The sequence below is a fragment of the Nothoprocta perdicaria genome, unplaced genomic scaffold (assembly GCF_003342845.1).
Source record: "Nothoprocta perdicaria isolate Ctin4 unplaced genomic scaffold, notPer1 scaffold_51, whole genome shotgun sequence".
In the NCBI taxonomy this organism is placed as follows: Eukaryota; Metazoa; Chordata; class Aves; order Tinamiformes; family Tinamidae; genus Nothoprocta; species Nothoprocta perdicaria.
The window spans coordinates 2,360,602-2,377,295 of record NW_020455766.1 but is presented as its reverse complement, the minus strand read 5'-3'; the positions used below and the strand labels follow the sequence as shown (position 1 = coordinate 2,377,295).

Below are 16,694 nucleotides of genomic sequence, written 5' to 3'. Positions count from 1 at the left end.
CATTGCAATTCATTTGAGCAGCTGGATCTGAATGCAAGTTTGTCAAGTACAGGTAATGTTCAGCTGTACTGTAAATCACAGAATACCATAGCCTGTGCATGCTCATGTTTCATGAAAAAGAATGTGCTAATGCTACGTCTGCTTGATATCATCAGTAGCGTTCAATCTGATATTGAATGTCTGTCTCTTGATGGATCCTGCATAATTTAATGTAGGTTTCCTTATTACATGCAGATACAGATTGCCTTGAGGTAGAGGTGTGAGAACTGGTCAGGCAGGGAGCTTTCTCAGAATATGAAAGTAGAGATGAAATTAACTTCTTAGATTTTATCAAATTTAGGTAGTCTTTTGTTTCTGCTCAGATTTATAGAACTGCAAAGACAGTGACCTGATCTGATCCTACAAGTCAGGGCTTTATCCATCCCCTGCAATAGCTGCCATTTTGCAGTACATAAAGTGCTTAATGGAGAAGGTCCTTCATGCAAACTTCAGATATTCCAGGACAGGAGACTATTTCCAGCGTTTAATCACACTGATGAAATATTGATGAGGGAATCCATGGAGCGTTCATTTTCCTGATAATATATGTTTATCCTCTCTGGTTGTTCCAGGGCCTCAGAAGTAGGGATGGGTTCCTGTAGGCTCTTGGCTTTGTGGTCAGATGGGCTTTTAGGAGCAGCTCTTGTCACAAAACACCTCCCCTGCCTCTCCCCCCAGCCCTGAGACTATTGTCCCGTGTGGAAACTTCAGTGCCTGATGGGAGYTATTTCTGGAGCTGCTTTTTTGCCTCTATTTAAAATACCCCATGCGTTGCAGTGTCTCCTCTGATGGTGAGAACTGAGGCACGCGGGTRGCAGAGCTGGTGTTCATTGCAAGCATTGCAAAGTGTTCACCACAGCTTGACTGGGCGCTTGGCATTTACCAGAATACGGGCTGAATAAGTTGATATATTCTTTTGAAAATAGCCTAGGAAGCTGGCGAATGGAACCAGTCCAGCTAGAAATGAGAAAAACAGCCCTGCCTGGCCTGGAGCTTTGGTCACAAAGTTGAATATTTGTTTTCACCTGCAAGTTGTTACTATTAATTTATCTGGAGGTTTTTTTTTTTTTTCTCTCAAGGCCTCTGCTCTTGAACAATGGAGAGATGATTATTATTTTTTTCAAAAGAGGCTTTTATTGAAGGGAGCATGAACTCCCTCTTTAGGGACTGCGGTACGTCACTGCAAAGGAGTGAAAGCATTAGATGCAATTAGTATTTGGGTCTTTTCATATATCGGAAGTAGGAATAAGGGTGGGATGCAGACAGGGGCCAGATCATGGTAACTTTTCTTCCTGAGTGGTATCTTACACTGAGTGAATCCTGCAGTATTTTGCTTCCAGAGATACTATTCAGTTGTTTGATTTCTTGAGTACATCTGTACTGGTGGTGAGAACAAAACTCTGCAGGAGCTGATCCTAGAGGAATTTGGTTTGGTAGTTATCCTCAGTAGACTGATGTGTTGCAAATGCTCACAGAACAGTTAGAGACAAACAGTTTGGGATCAAAACATGGAGTTCTTTAACTTCTGATTCTATCCCTTTAAATCATATTTAAATATCAGTGGTAATGTTAATTGACTTGCAATTGAGTGGCATGATGAGCAGATGCCACTTACCTGCTCCTTGGCATCCCAAGCAGACATTACCTGCCCTTTCCCAGGCATTATAAACAAATCCAACCCATGCCTTGGCAATGTGAGAGAAAAACACCTTCTGTATTCCCTGGCTAAAAGTAGAGGTGCCGCTTGTCCTCTGCCTAGCATCATAAACTGTCTTTTTAAATCCTGCTTTGTATCAGCAATGGGGATCAGAGATTTGCACCTTTAGGTGTAAATCATGTCTCAATATTTACATGTAATTAGTAGTAGAAACAGTCATCACAATTAGGGTGGCAGTACTGCCTGTGCACCYAGAAGTTCAGTCTCAGACCTGTTTGTGGGACAGCTGGAGCTTTCTGCAAATACAATTTCAGGGGGCCAGCTTAGGTTAGGCAGTTCCTCATTAATTACCTGCCTTTGCCAATGAAATTTATGATATTTTTCAGATGGAGCTTGAAGACACTATGAACATTTTGAGCATGGTCTCTCAATGTTTGGGCGGTTTGCATGCTCTAGCAAATGCGATTTCGAGGAATTGATGGAAGCCAAAGCAGCCAAGGAAAAGAGAGAAAAATAAAAAGGGCATCTAGGAGTTTTTTTCTAGCTGCAAGAAGGGTGGAATTCATTAGAAGCTTTCCTGAAAAATTTCCACTTTTATAGACTGCCATGCAAACACCTGGACATGTGAGCTGGATGGGTGGCAGGTATTAATCCAGAAGGCCATTGCAGGCAGCATTTTCCTAGCCAGTCACTTTGGGCATCAAAGTTTTACTTCTGTACAGCTCTCCCTTTTCTGTCAGCTACTAAATAAGCTTGGGTTTTGTCCTCACGTTGAGGGATGTATCTTTCCCTCCTGGGCTGTCTCAGATACCTGTTGGCTCCTGCATCCTGCCCCCAGCAGCAGCCTCTGGTGCCTCCCTTTATTGAGGCCTTTCTGCCTTCTCCCTCACTGTTTCTCGTGCTTGAACAGCCTTCCTGTGAACAGTCGCAAAACTCCCTCATTAACCTTTCTTGGGTCCCCTTTAAAAACTATTTATAAGCTCCTATAAGCTACAGCACCTGCAAAAAACTTGATTACAGCCCTGCCCCAGCTGTAAAAGCTTTGCCTCTCCTCATGACTGGCAGCAGTTCCGTGTKTCAGTCACAGTGTGATGCAGTTTTACGTGGCCTGCGCTTGCCTCCTGTGTGTGTCTGGCGGTGTCTCCATGTCGCAGTTTTACTTGGCGCCTTCGCCACCGCCTGCAGCCCTTGGGCCTCCCGCTGAGCTCATGGAGATGCCACCTTCTCTTTCACTGAGGACAGCGGGAACGTGGCTGTGAGGATCCATCCTGACAAGCATGGGGACCTAGGATAGACCTGCAGCCTGGAAAGATGGTGCACATGCTGCTTGCCCGAGCCAGGATCACAGTGGCTCAATTCACTTTCTCTGCAGCCAAGCTGAAATTTAGTTTTGGTGGTTTCCAGCTTTCCATTTCAGCACAGCTGTTGTAATTAGGATCCAGACTTTCAAGCCCGTGGGTGGAGTTCCCCTTCCAAGCACTGCTGGTGTGACAGGAGCATGGTGCCCTGCACGCTGCCCAGGCTAGTCAACAGGCCTTCCCAGGATATGGGCATCGATTGGAGTAAGTTCTCAGGCACATTGACTTGTCAGATAGGATTTCCACGATGAGCTGGCACGAAATTCAAATTATGGGCAACTACTGCTTTCCACTCTGCTGACAGTTTATTGGGAATTGTGCTGAATCTCTGCTGCAGGCCGCTTCTGTAACTTCACATGACCTGACAGGCAGTACCCAGTATTGTGTGTCATGACAGAAAACATTATGCAGTGCATCTGAACAGAGAAAGGGGTATCTCAGGGATAGAAATACTTTGCAAAGGTTTTGTGGGGAAAGAGGCATCTTTATTCACAAAAGCTCAAGATGGAGAAATTTGACTCTTGTTCCACTCCAAATTGATGATGTGTAATTGACTTAGCAAGTGTCTGGGTCATTTTCTAGCTGTCCATCATAGAAGATGCTTGAGACAAGGGAGCATTCAGGCTCCAGACCTCTTGGCTGCCCTCTGCTTGGATGGAAACTGCTGTAATATATGGTGAGCAAATCACAAAAAGAGAGCTTGTGTCCTTGTGTATGTATTCATACAACTTACAAATTGAAAATGGTGCTTGCAGCCCTTTCTTCTGCAACAGAAATGTAAATTGCACTTAAACTATTCTCCATAATTTAATTTGAAAATAATATAAATCTCAACCTTCTCCCCAGGTTATCAGAGCTGTGAGTGCTGTATCAGGAAAAGAGAACCGTACTCAAAATTTAGTTTGGCACACCAGGGTTTTTGTACACAAAGTATCTAACTGTGTTTCACAGTTCATTATAACTTACCTTTCTGTTCCCTTCTCCAATTCTTTCCCCTGTATTAGGTCCCAAACAGACCAAAAACACATAAAGCTTAATATGTCGATAAAACTTTTCACTACAGTCTTTTACTGTGAGTTTCAGATTAGATCATGTGTTAAGAAACTTCACTGACACAGTCTCTCCATGCCTGACGGAGCTTGGGTCCTTCCAGACTGTTGGATTCTGCAAATACTGTATTTCKGTTAGTGAGGTATGGAAGAGCGCTCATATACATGCAATTTAAGTTGTCCTCTGAAGCTGGCAGTAGCAAATGCAACAGCTGCATTCCTAGAGTTGGAAGTGGTGGCACTGCATAGTGCACAGACACGTTGGAGCAGCCTATTTGGAACAATCTGGGAAAGCCTTTGCCTGATGTCTGCATGGATGAAGCTGTTGGGGTGTCCCTTTCTGTTTTCACTGCTCTATTGTATAAGTTGTGTCAATAGCTGACCACAGAGCTTTTTAAAAAAWTTTTATTTATTTATTCATTTTTCTTTTTTTCCATTTTTTTTACTGGTCAAGGTCTTGCCAACATTTTCAGGGTAGATGATGATGGTCTGCAGATTTAGTGGCAATAACGAAAAGCACCGCAGTAGGTGGCATTGTGTGCAAAAGGCTGAAGGGTCTGCAGAGGGGTAAGAGGGTTGTAAAATTTAGCAAATGTGTTTTTCTGTCTGTGGAGAAAGTTAAGTGCTAGGCTGCAGGACCAGAGCTGCTGGCTCCTCAGTGGTTTAGCACAAAAGCACAGTCACAGTAAAAATATAAGAGACTGCAGAGACATCATTCAGAGCCATGTGGATTTACATTTGTTTACTAATTTCTGATCTTCAAGACATGTTTTTTTCCAGCATGGAACAATTTCATCGGACAACCTTATCTCTTCTCCTTGTAATTGAATCCTCCCATTTGTTGGATGGGAATAAAAGTATTATTTGTAGGAGTGGAATTATTTAGGTGGTTGTAACTGCTGTCTGTTTTTAGAGTTCACATAATAACATGGGTAAAAGATATGGTGCAATTTCTGAGTGTTTCCACCATRTTCTATTTATACTCTACTGCCTGTGAAGTGAGTACTTTAGTCCTACTGAGTTTCTACAGTGCCAGTGTTGCACAGCTTTGCCTGCTCTGTTRGGAGAAGTTTTCCCAAGTGATGGATGTAGATTATCCTCACCTGCACTATCTACTGGCTCATCAGCTCCTTCCTGACTGATACATTCCCTAGGTGTGTGAACTTTTCCTTCTTCTGTGGGCAGGCAGCCAGCCAGGATGAGGTACTGCATCAACCTACCCCCTCTCATTGAGATGGACCTTAGTTGAGCTGCTGAACACCCTGTGAGCTGGGATAAGCATTTGAACAACCCAGGCAGCTGTTTCCTTGTGGCCTTTGTTCGGTTTCGCCTGACTGCCTGCTTCCTCCRAAGCCGGCTTGGAAAGGTGAGCCAGGACACACATATCTCTTCCCTGCTCCTGAGAACTGGCTTGTGTCTAGTTGCCAAATTTCACCTTGTGTTGAAAGCAGTGCTACCTYTTACTTCCTGAAAGGGCTATGCTGTATGTCTGGAGGTAGGTGCTGAGTGATTAAGACTCTTTGAGAGTCTAATTAGAGGTATGGTTCAAATATTCATGTGTGTACGGAGAAAAATGCCCTTTCTTTGTGCTGGAGAGTGAGCAGGATAGTAAGTAGCAAAGGCAGGTTTTCTCAGAGGAAAGTCCATGGGGCTGCAAGGATAGGACTCTTGGAGTAATCCCTCCCTTGGAGGTTCATACCCAGCTTGCATATAGAATATAAGAAAAGACAGGGAAATATATCACAAGAGGAAATGCTTTCTTTCAAATCCGGCTCATAAAAGTGAACAGAAGTCTTTGGGGAGTCAAGGACACAAAGATCCCAATTCATGCAGAGAAAATCTATCCTTTAGTTGGTTTGGTAGAGGAAGACAACATGAGAGTTGCTATGCTCTTTTATTTTTTCTCCTAAATTGCTTATTTGTCCTCACAATGATTTTACACCACTTGTTATATACATATATATATATAGTACTCCCTCCTTCCTTACCTGAGAGCTCTGATCCTTTCTGCCTCTCTCCATCCACTTCCCTCCTTACCATGTTCCAACATCTTCCCTTGTCCTCTCCCAGCCATGTTCCTTCTGGCAGCATCCCTCACAGAGACTGTCTGTGTGTGCCATTTATTTTCTCTTTGTGAATACTTTTAAGCATCCTCTTTTCCTACTTTTAAGCATCTTCTGTTCCTCTCAGGTTGCGTTTCCCCAAGATTAAAAATAATATAATAAAATGCCTTTTGACAGAGGCAGAGTGCAGCAACATCTGTTTTCTGCGCTCCTGCCAGCTCTCCAGTCTGAGCCGGCACTGACTGAGTGTGGGTCAGATGCGGTGGCTACCACRTGTCCCCTCCGGCTACCCGGAGGATGTGAAATCTGGCAGACTAGACAGCCTTTCCATGGCTTGGCCTACACATGCGCTGTGTAATTCCCTTGGTCTCTGAGCATTATCTTTATCTCTCTGTAGAGCTTAACTCTTCCCTGGAAGCTGCTGGAAATGGTGCTGTCCCCAGGTGTATAATAGATGTCATTAACTCAAGTAATTGTTATTTGACCCCTCATCTAGGAGGTGCGGGAGTTCAAGGAAGGCGGCACCCCAAGGCGACAACGCTGTCATGGTAACTGGTGCAAAGAAGCAGATCTGCCCATCTGATCGTGCCGAGCACTGCGTGAACAGCAAGYGGTGCGATACAGCACAACGCAGAGAAATCACGCGCCGCCGTGGCAGGGAGCGAGTGCAGCTAGCGATGCTGGGGAGATTGTGAGTGAAATCCTGTGTAGAAGGAGAAAACACGCTTAGAAAAGCAAAAGAAAGACTATACTGAAGAACAGTAATAGGGAACTAACCTGTTATGGTAGAAATTTTGACTGATTAATAAAAATGGTAATTATCTTTCAAGAAATTGGGCATGTGCAGATAGGGACCTCTGAACAAGCACTGGCCCAGGGGCATATGAGTGCTGTATGGGCCTGCCATGGCCATCCTTGGGTCCACTTTCAACTGGCGACTGCTGTGCTGCCTTGAACTTGAGCACGGGCATCATCTCCACTAGAAAAACTGTGGAGCCCTTGATAAATCATATTCCTACTTCCTCAGTGGCAGATAGGGACTAAGCGGAGATCTGACCKTTTGTGGCCAAAACATGTGAAACGTGCTATAAAGTCACAGAGAAAGTTTCAAAACTCAGCAAGTCTGAGACTTGCTGTCTTCAGACTAAATGGACAATTCTGCCTAACCACAAAAATCACAGGCAAAAGCAATATAATTATCAGCACAATCTTCTAATCTGTATCTAAGTTTCTGTATCTTGCTTGGCTGTGCCTTAGCTAGCTTAACCATGGCAACACAGACTCTCTTCCTAGGGTCCCTACCTTAYCCTCACATATATGTGACCCTCTGCACAGGGCTGATCATTCTGTAGGACTTTGCAGGCCTCAAGCCTGCCGAGACTTCATCTGTAGGAGCACTGAGCTGTCCTCTAGGTGTTCAGAAAGCAAGGGAGATGCTCAATATGCCATGATTTTGGGTTACTTAAATCTTTGTGAGGGCATAATGAAACGCTTGGCTTCTGCATTCATGTCTTCTTTTCCTGGCACCGATATGTTGGTGCATGGACACACGTAGCTGTATCTTGTCACGGGAGAGAGAAATCTGTAGAGAATAAACCTGCAGATGAGGGATGCAAAATGTGCCCTCGCTTTGCCATTTCACACACACAAAAAACATAAGCAGAAACATGAAGTGTTTTAACATTATRAGTTAAAAATATACTAGTCATTGTTTTTAAGGGAGACACTAGTGTGTGTTTTCAGAAGAAAAATACAAAAATTAATAAACTTGCTTCTATCCTGTCCAGGTGTAGAGCTGCAGTTTTCCTGGATCTCTGTGAGAAATTGAGCTAAGAGCAAGTTGGGAGATGCAGGTGGGTTTGTTGTTGCTCTAGTCTGCTGCTATACACCTTCCTTTCAAAAAAGGATGCTGCTGGCCCATGTGCTGTCCCTTTGCTCTGGTGGAGTGGGGAATTTGCTCGTGTAGCCTCAAATGGTGCAGGGCTGAGATCATTTCTTTGTGCTCTCCTTTAGCTTTTTGGCCACTAGCTCTTGAGTGTGGACTTGGGAATCATATTCTTTATGTACTACATAAGAATTTGCCTTCATCATAAAGGGGATTTTTTTCTAACATTTTCCTTTAATTGGTAAATTCTAGCCAAGCAGTCTAGCCCTGAAACTGTTTTCATTTCAGAGATAAGACAAACAGTGTGTACTTAAAAACAAGCTTAGAGGCATAGCGGTAGTAATCTGATTTTAAAACTCAGCAGTCATCATTTTCTGTACATCAAGAATGATAGACAGGTGAGAAAATAGCTTGTCTATAGCTCTGTCTTCCAGCTGGCAGAAAGGATTCATTTACCTTCAACAGGAATTTCCGATAAATCTGTATTTGGTATCTCTCATAGTCCATCACTTCACAAAATTACTTGCCCCCATGGATGTGCAATAATGTTTGACAGTGATATATATAAGAACATTAAATTTTCAATGGCCATGTTATGAACAAAGGTGATCTAACAAAAAATAATACACTTTAAAGGAGCAGACAGCATGGTCCTGTCTCTAATCTCATTGATGAGGCTTAACAGTGGTAGAACTCTCTTTACGTTAGTAAAATCATTCATTTATATRGACCTATGAGAGTGTGTGTTCATAGGGACCTATGGGAGTTTCTTACACAACGGTGTGGGGAAGAAAGATCTGAAAGAGGTCTATTTCAGTGGAAAGCCAGAGATGCAAATTCATTAACGTGTAAGAGAACCAATTACGTGTGTGACATAGGCTGAGAAAATTGTTATTATCTTGCCCAGAAAAAATTCCCCTCGGTACACTATGATTTCCCCTATGCCATTTCCCATTTATGTTTGGAAAGCTAAAATTGTGCTGTTTCTCATACAGAGGAAAATTTTCATGCTGGGAGTCAAGTCTCTGTGGGTTTTTGATGGTTATTATCTGCTCCTCTGACATGGTTAGAGATCCAGCTCTATTTTTAGATAGAAAAAAAGAGACTACTATTTGCTTGAGGATTATGGTTTAAAGTGATCAATGTCCTCATATGTTTTCTTATGACTGGATGCTTTGTATATTCAATTATTATCTACACTTCATGTAGGAAAACTGACTATCTTTATATTGCCCTTCTCTCTCTCTTTTAATTGGTGTCTGTTTATTGAATTTCATTTCTAGAGGACCCCTTACAGAAAGGTTTTAGTATCCTTGTTAAAAGGTGTTGCCCTTTTATCATTCGAATAAGGCCAAAATCCAATTTGAGCTGTCCTGTGTGCYAGTCTATTTATGGTATCATTGCAGCTTGTTTCTGAAACAGCTAACTCTCCACAAGGCTTTCTGGATACTTATCTAACCAGCCCTGTTGCTTAGCTGAGGCTTGAGTCCAGTCTGACGCCTTAAATTCTAGCCTGGCACCAAGATAATGCTTTTAATCAGAAAAGTCAGACGAGTTGTAAGAGCTTGTTCGCAGTCAGCAGGGAACTGGAGTGAAATCGGGACAAGCTAAGTTGCTGTTTCCAAAGCAATTTGCCTCTCTGCATAGGCTCCAAGGGTTCCTGGAGGGGCTAGGAGTGGGCACGTGGGTGCCCTCTCCAGCTGCCTGGGGACAACGTGATGTCCGATGGGCCAGTGAAGACCTCCATGTGCTAATCCAGCACTGCASGGAGCGTGGGTCAAACGGCTCCTGCTCTTCTTGGAGGCCACTAATGTTTTGCAGAAAAGGTGTTTGTGATGGAGTTTGGAAACAGTTGACTAATTGGACCTGCTGGTTGCTTTCCAATTTCAACTCACATTTCTAGCACAGTATTTCTGGTTCGCTTCCAATGCTTCCGCTTCTAGAAAGGTTCAGAAAAAAAGGCAGATACAATTGTTTATTATATCAATGCAAGAGGTGACTTACATGTAGGAGGACAGGTTCCTGACTGGTAAAAATGAGCCTCTATTGAGCTGGCATTATTTTTACAAACTCAAACTGATATGCCAGTGATATATGGGGAAAATCAGCTTTCTTAAATAACCAAATATCTAACCAAAATATCTGAACTAAATATAAAAGTGTTGGAATAGTAATGTTTAAGCTTGCATTTCTACCAGGATAATTTCCTTATCAATTGTGAAGGTTTTGGGAAGAGCTGTGCTTAGAGATCAAAAGAAGCCACATTCTGGGACAAAGTAATGGTGATTTAAGCAGTTACAGTTTTAAATATAAAAGATTTCACTTGATTTTTAAAGATTGGTTTTAGTTTCCTATATAAATATTTATAGGTTTTGAATAAAAGACAATTCAAAATTCACGCTCTTAAACTCAGCTAGGTTTTATGTCTAAATACTCAAAAGTGTAGATCTAAAATAACTATTCTTACATAAACTATCTGTAATGATTAAAACACGTTTCTGAACCTCACTGCCTTAATCTTCACAGTAGTTTAGTGATATGGAGAAATAGCAGAAGTGCATATGACCCAAAACTCATTAAAGAAACTCAGTTTTAAAGACCTTATGCATTCAGAATTTATACATTTCCCAGATGTCAGGAACCTGAATATTTTGTTTCAGTTAGAATTGTTATACACATAAACCAACTAAAAAAAAAAAGAATCCCTGCACAAGATAGTGCCAGGCACAAATGAGGTATGTAGGCACTTCACACCTAATCACGGATGCAGCACTTTGAAGAAAACACAGCTCTTGTGGCAGACTTGGTAAAAGATTTCATCAGGGAAGCAGGGCAGGAGATGCATAGAYAACTTTTCAAAAAAACAGGTTCATGTCAAAGCTTTAAGACTTTAAGACTGAGCCTGAAAAGCACAGTCTTATTCCAAATGTCTCTTGGTCCACATCTGCATGAGAAGTAGAAATTGAAACAAAGGTGTGAAGACACTGAGCAAAATTCATAACATGCCTGGATGCTCTTGCTTGGGAGTTTAAGTGGCTGTAGATCTCTGTGGTTTATGCCTCAGAGAGCTGAATTATAGTGAATTAAAGACTCTATTGCACAAATGCGGGTGATTCATGTTGGGAAGATTTAGCAGATTAGCAGCCTGTTCTAGCTGGGGACTCTTCCTCTGGCAGGGCTGTAATTTGACCTGCCTTCAGCCTTGCTGCAGTGATCAATCTTGCTCATTAATTGAATGCGCAATCAATTTTGCTTTGGATTAATTCCTGGTCCATAATCCCTGGCGCTGGGAGTTGCCTCTCCCATGGCTCCCATGCTCTTGTGTTGGCCATGGAAAGGGAGCAGGGGGGCAGACAGGTGGGAAAGGCAGTCGGCTCTGTCACTGCAGCTCAGTCGTCTCAGGCCAATGCATTAGGACCCTGAAGCTGTTTTAACATCTTCTTGCAGACTTGCTGCTCTTTGAATTATGAACGTTGTCTCCTGCCTACGGGAGATTTGCCTTGACTYTCCTGAGCATGCCTGTGTGTAAACAAGCCCTTAAAAAGGGGGCTTCTGCCCTACCAAGGCATATGTGGGAGGGAGGTGGATGAGCATTTCTGCAGTGTGGGGCTCTCCGATGGATTATCTTGTGGGACTTAAAGGCCGTTTTGCTGTTTGCCCATTTCTCCCTGCATTGTCTGGTTTTCTTACTGAAACCATAAACTTCAGACTGTTGCTGCAGGCAGGGATACTGAGTGGAAAAATCCTGTACTGCTTCRGGGGAAAAAGTGTGTGTTCAGGAGGCTGATAGAACCTTAGTGACAAGGAGCTGAATCCCGTGGGGATGGGCTGTAATTTCAGAGGTGTCTGGACACTGTGCAAGTAAGCAAAGTAAAAGGGGCTAAGGGCACGAATAGACTCAAATATGGCTATCTCAGGTTGGCTACCTGGGAAAGGATGCTGTGGCCATGGTCTCTATCTCTGGATGTCCCACATTGACCCTGCAGTAGCCATGTCAGCAGGGCAGAAGGCAGGAGACCTTTCTGCCTCTGCTGCAGGTCAGGAGAAAGGGAGTAGTAGAATAACGGGTTGAAAAGCTAAAAGCAGCCTTCAAGGTCACACTGCCCTAAATTCACTCTTATTTGAATTATTAGTGAAGCCAAACCAAACCAAGCTGTCCCCATTTAATGTAATGCTTTCCTGTGATGGAGAATCCAATTTACCTTTGGTAAATTGGTCCAGTGATTAAGTACAAACACTGTTAAAAACTGCATTGAATTTCTAGTCTCATTTTGTCCCATTTGAGGTTCTAGCCATTTGATCATTGATATATTTGACTGCTAGTTTGCAGATTGAATTCTGGTCAAATTCAATTTCGCCGTATAGGAATTTCTAGGACCTAACCAAGTACCCCTCAGTCTTGATTGAATAAATAGCTTGAGCCCCTTGAATCTGTTGTCCTCCAATGTGCTTTCCAATACCTTCATGAATCTCAGGATTTTTTTCTGAATCTTTTCAGAGTTTTGCAATGTTTTCAAAGAGTAGATTTTTCCCCTCCTTTTTGGCAACAGGCACAGCCTTTCCACCACAGCTGTGTATCTCATACTGCAGAGAGAATCTAGGCTCTCAATTTTTGTCAATATTCTCTAATCATGAACTTAATGATTATGGTTGTTTGTAGGGCCAGAGTTCTGCTCTGAGAGCTCCTATTGACCTGATTATCTGCAAATCTGTCCCACTGGAGATAATGCTTGTTTACTGAAGAGTCCCATAGGAAGATTTGGCCTGCTGCTGGTTTGAAATGTGAATACCTTTTCTAGGTGGCTTTGCTAAAACATGCTCAGTGCTGTTGTGGTTAGAGAGCGGAGCTCTCTGGCCCACTTGACATTCTCCAGCGAGAATGTGAAGCCCAGAAGCTGGGTTGAAAGAGGATTTAAATAGACTTGTAAGTACCAAGGGAAACTGAGGGGGAGACCACACAGAACTGGCACCTCTTTCATTTGATTTCCCACCATGACTTTGGTATCAATACTAGCTGCACTTGTTAGATTTCCTCTCCTTTTCGGGGAAAAAATGAGAAGAGTTGACAAGAGTCCGTCCCTGCAGGCTGCATGCCTGGAGCTAATCTCTACAGCTCATCCCGAGGCTCTGCTGAAGCGCTTTGGGAATACCAGGTAGTGGAAGCAAAATAGCCAGTGTGCAGTGTCATTTGTGACACTGTGAGGAGCTCGGAGGAGCCATGCTTGGGGTTTGCCTGTGGGTGCATGTATTTGAGAGGGGGTATTTAGTCTCCCAGGCCTCTGCTGATCCTGCAGGTTTGCATCAGGATAAGAAGTGTTGCTCGTAACATGTTGCTCGTAAGTGTTGCATGTACTAGAGGGGCGGCAGGTCATAACCTAGTGATCGTAATACTTAATACCTGGGGGAAATGATGTGATTAGTATGACTGGAGGCATGTTGTATGTCCTGCCTAGTGAACCACACAGATGGCAAAAAAACCATAGTTGTTGATTTCAGGGTAGCAGGCACACATCCCCATGCTATTTGGATGTGCAAAAGATGTTTATGTGGTAAACAGTGCTGGGATGCTGGTAGGAGCAGGCTTAAGTGTCATGGGATTTAGGTGGGAGACATGAAGATAGAGGAAAGCCAAAGAAAGGCTTTGGATGTGATTCTGTGCATGATGATTCTTACCTCCTTTTAAATGGGAGAGAGAAGGTTTTATGCCTGCAGTGTATTTGCATTGTGTGCGTATGGGTAACAGCACAGGGCTGGGAGAGATGTGAATTGCCATGGGTCTAAGAAGGCCCCCCATCTTCTGGAAGAGTTATCTGACTAAAGAAACCCCAGAGCTTTCCAACCAGCATACCAATGAGAGTTGATGGAAGAGCACCAACACAGTGTGTTTGCTCTAATGATATAACTTAAACTTGGGGTAAAGAAGAAGCACTAGAAGCTTGGGCAATAAGTAAGAGGAATTACCTATTCTCATTTGTGATAAGAAATTGGATATCATTAGTGTCATTGAAAGCTGGTAGAAAGTCTTAAGTGGCTGGAGTGCCCAAATCATCAACCACAGCCTCTTAAAGAAAACTGGGCAGCAGGTGTATGTGTTTGTCTGGGTGCTTGTGGTCAAGCAGGAGGTGCTTTCTGCATCGCAGAGACTGGCTGAACCCCAGAGAGCAATTTACTGCCCAAGGTCAAGAGCTCTTGCATGTTGATGGTCACTGGCCTGCATGCAGCTGRGCTGGTGGGAGCCAGTGCTTGGTTCAGATTTGGGAGCGTATATCCATACGTCCACCCATAGCAAACCCTCAGAGTTTCTAAAAGTGAGATGGAGTTTTGTAATGACAAAAGAAAAGCCTGTATTAGATATTATTCTGAAGCATAAGGCAACTTGATTGCTTCACCTAAATGCAAAAGCATTGTTGAAATGTAAGTGATCAAACCCAACTGCATTTTTTCATCCTAACTGGAAGGCAGATATATCCAGTAGATAGATATATCTCTCTGCTCTAAAAAGGGACAATTCTCAAAAAAAAAAAAAAAAAAAAAAAGATAATGAGAAAAATTGAAACATCAGAGTACAGATGATAATAGAAGACTCTTCATGAAAGGTTTATTAAATTTCAAGTCCCTGCAATTCAGCAATCAGGGAAAACCAGGCTACAGCCTGCTGCAGATCAGAAGCAAGAGCAGCAATTCTATGTGAAATCAAATACATTTATACATATTCATACACACCCAAGAAAACTTGATATAGCAAACGGAATATGAACTTCTTTAACAGAAAAATCAAAAAATCGGTAAAAGAGGCTAAAGAYGGAGCTGAACAATATATAGCTGCTTCCTTTAAAGAAATTCCTTAAATGTATTAAGAACATATCAAACCTTAGAACTGGTACAAGGAAGATCATAACAAGAGTGATAAAATTTTCTTTCCTGCTGTTAATCAGGGAGGATGTTAAATAGCAGCCATCAAAATTAAATTATTTTAAATTTCAGGGCCATAGTGCCGATATCCAGCACTAAAAGGACTGAGGAACACTTGCGCTGTTTTTTTAGCAAATCTTGCAACATGAGAGTTGAGTGATGCCAGAGCTAATATTGTGCTGCAATTTAAAAGGGTAAATTGAATGACTCTGCTATAATATAGACCACTTAATTTTTCAACTCTCTGGAGAAAAGTCATGTAAAAATAAAGAGTACTGAATAAGCAAAGAATTAAAAATAGATATTAATAATAATGCGACGTATTTATGAATCACTGGTTTGCTCAGTTTACCTGTGTCAGCATAGTATATTTTGGTTTCTGCAAAGCAATTGAAACCTACTATCTTGCTGAAAATGTTAGTGGTATGTAAATACTGTGGTGAGCCATTACTAAGTGATTACTGATTAACCTGCTAAATCACAAAGAATAAATCTGAAAGCAAAAGTATCATCAGAAATGAGGTATGGCTGAGGGGTGCCTGCAAGGACAGACTGTAGAGCAGGTTTAACATCTCCTAATCTAGTGCTATTAAAGAATTTTTAGGAGTGAGCTGGAACAATAATCATCTATAAAAATGGCAATGGAGTTGAAACTGRTGGAGCAGTCACTGGGGGCAAGAGCAGCAAGGATGCATTGGGGGTGGGATGGATTCCTGTGAACACTTGCTTTGATGCTGACAAACGCAAGGTCATGCAGTGGTGGATGAAACTGCCTGTGCATCTCGTTGGTGGGATTGTATCCTGGGCTGCAGGTGTTGTGCTGTTCCTGGGCTATTGTAGCTGGATGCTCCATCTGAAGAACATTTAGGTGCTCTCGGTCTGCCAGACACTGACACTTCAGACACTTCAACAGGAGGAGGCGAGGGAGCTCCAAGGTCTGGACTGCATGGCCATCTTCTCCTGAACCCTCTGTCCATCCATGAGATTTAYGCCGAGGGAACCACATGAGTTGTTTGTTTCTTGCTCCAGAGTTTTKACGATCTTGAACAGTTTTGGCTTTGTCTTAGGAACAAAAGCTCTCTACCTGGAAATCTCCAGCCACCTTTATAATCTTGATCCCTGCAATAAAAAACTCTAGACGTCAAAAACTGCTGTGTGCCTATCTAGCTTTTATGAAATCAAACCCTTAGGCAAAACTCATTTAAAAAGGGGAAAAAAAAAAAAACCAGCTGGAAAACAGTGATTTTATTTTGAAGTACTTCGTGTTTTGCTGTGTTTTAAAATATAGTTTTTTCTAATCTATTCTAATATTTGCAAGCAGAATGTAAAAGGAGATAATATGATCCAAAGAGCGCAGTGACCTGATACATTTAGTATTACCATAGCCTTGCAGAAGCCAAATGAAACAAGAGTGTTTTCAATTCCATGTAAATAAATATATATTTTAATAACAGCTAATGTCAGTTCATAAAGAGAAGCACACTAGGAGTTCTTTAAAAGAAGATTACACTCTCAGTACAAAATCCCTGCCTTGGATGTGATTGAAAAGAAAAATGAAGTTGCAAAATACMATCCAATAGTAGGAAGTCTTACTTCTATTTTGTTCTTTCTCCTCTAGGAAAGTAGAAAGACATTATTAAGGCATATCAATCAACTTTGGTGGCACTGTTAATGCCTGATATTATCATTTTGTTCATATTGATGATTTCTCCATGTTTTGTTTACATAGTA

General features: G+C 42.3%; 1 long non-coding RNA gene across 1 annotated transcript; it reads left to right on the top strand.

Moving 5' to 3' along the window:
- Positions 1–6,674: 6,674 nt before the first annotated feature.
- On the top strand, positions 6,675–16,003 carry LOC112954797. Its single transcript, XR_003250787.1, has 3 exons — positions 6,675–6,857; positions 7,954–8,019; positions 15,776–16,003. It is a non-coding gene; the product is annotated as an uncharacterized LOC112954797 (long non-coding RNA).
- Positions 16,004–16,694: the final 691 nt, after the last annotated feature.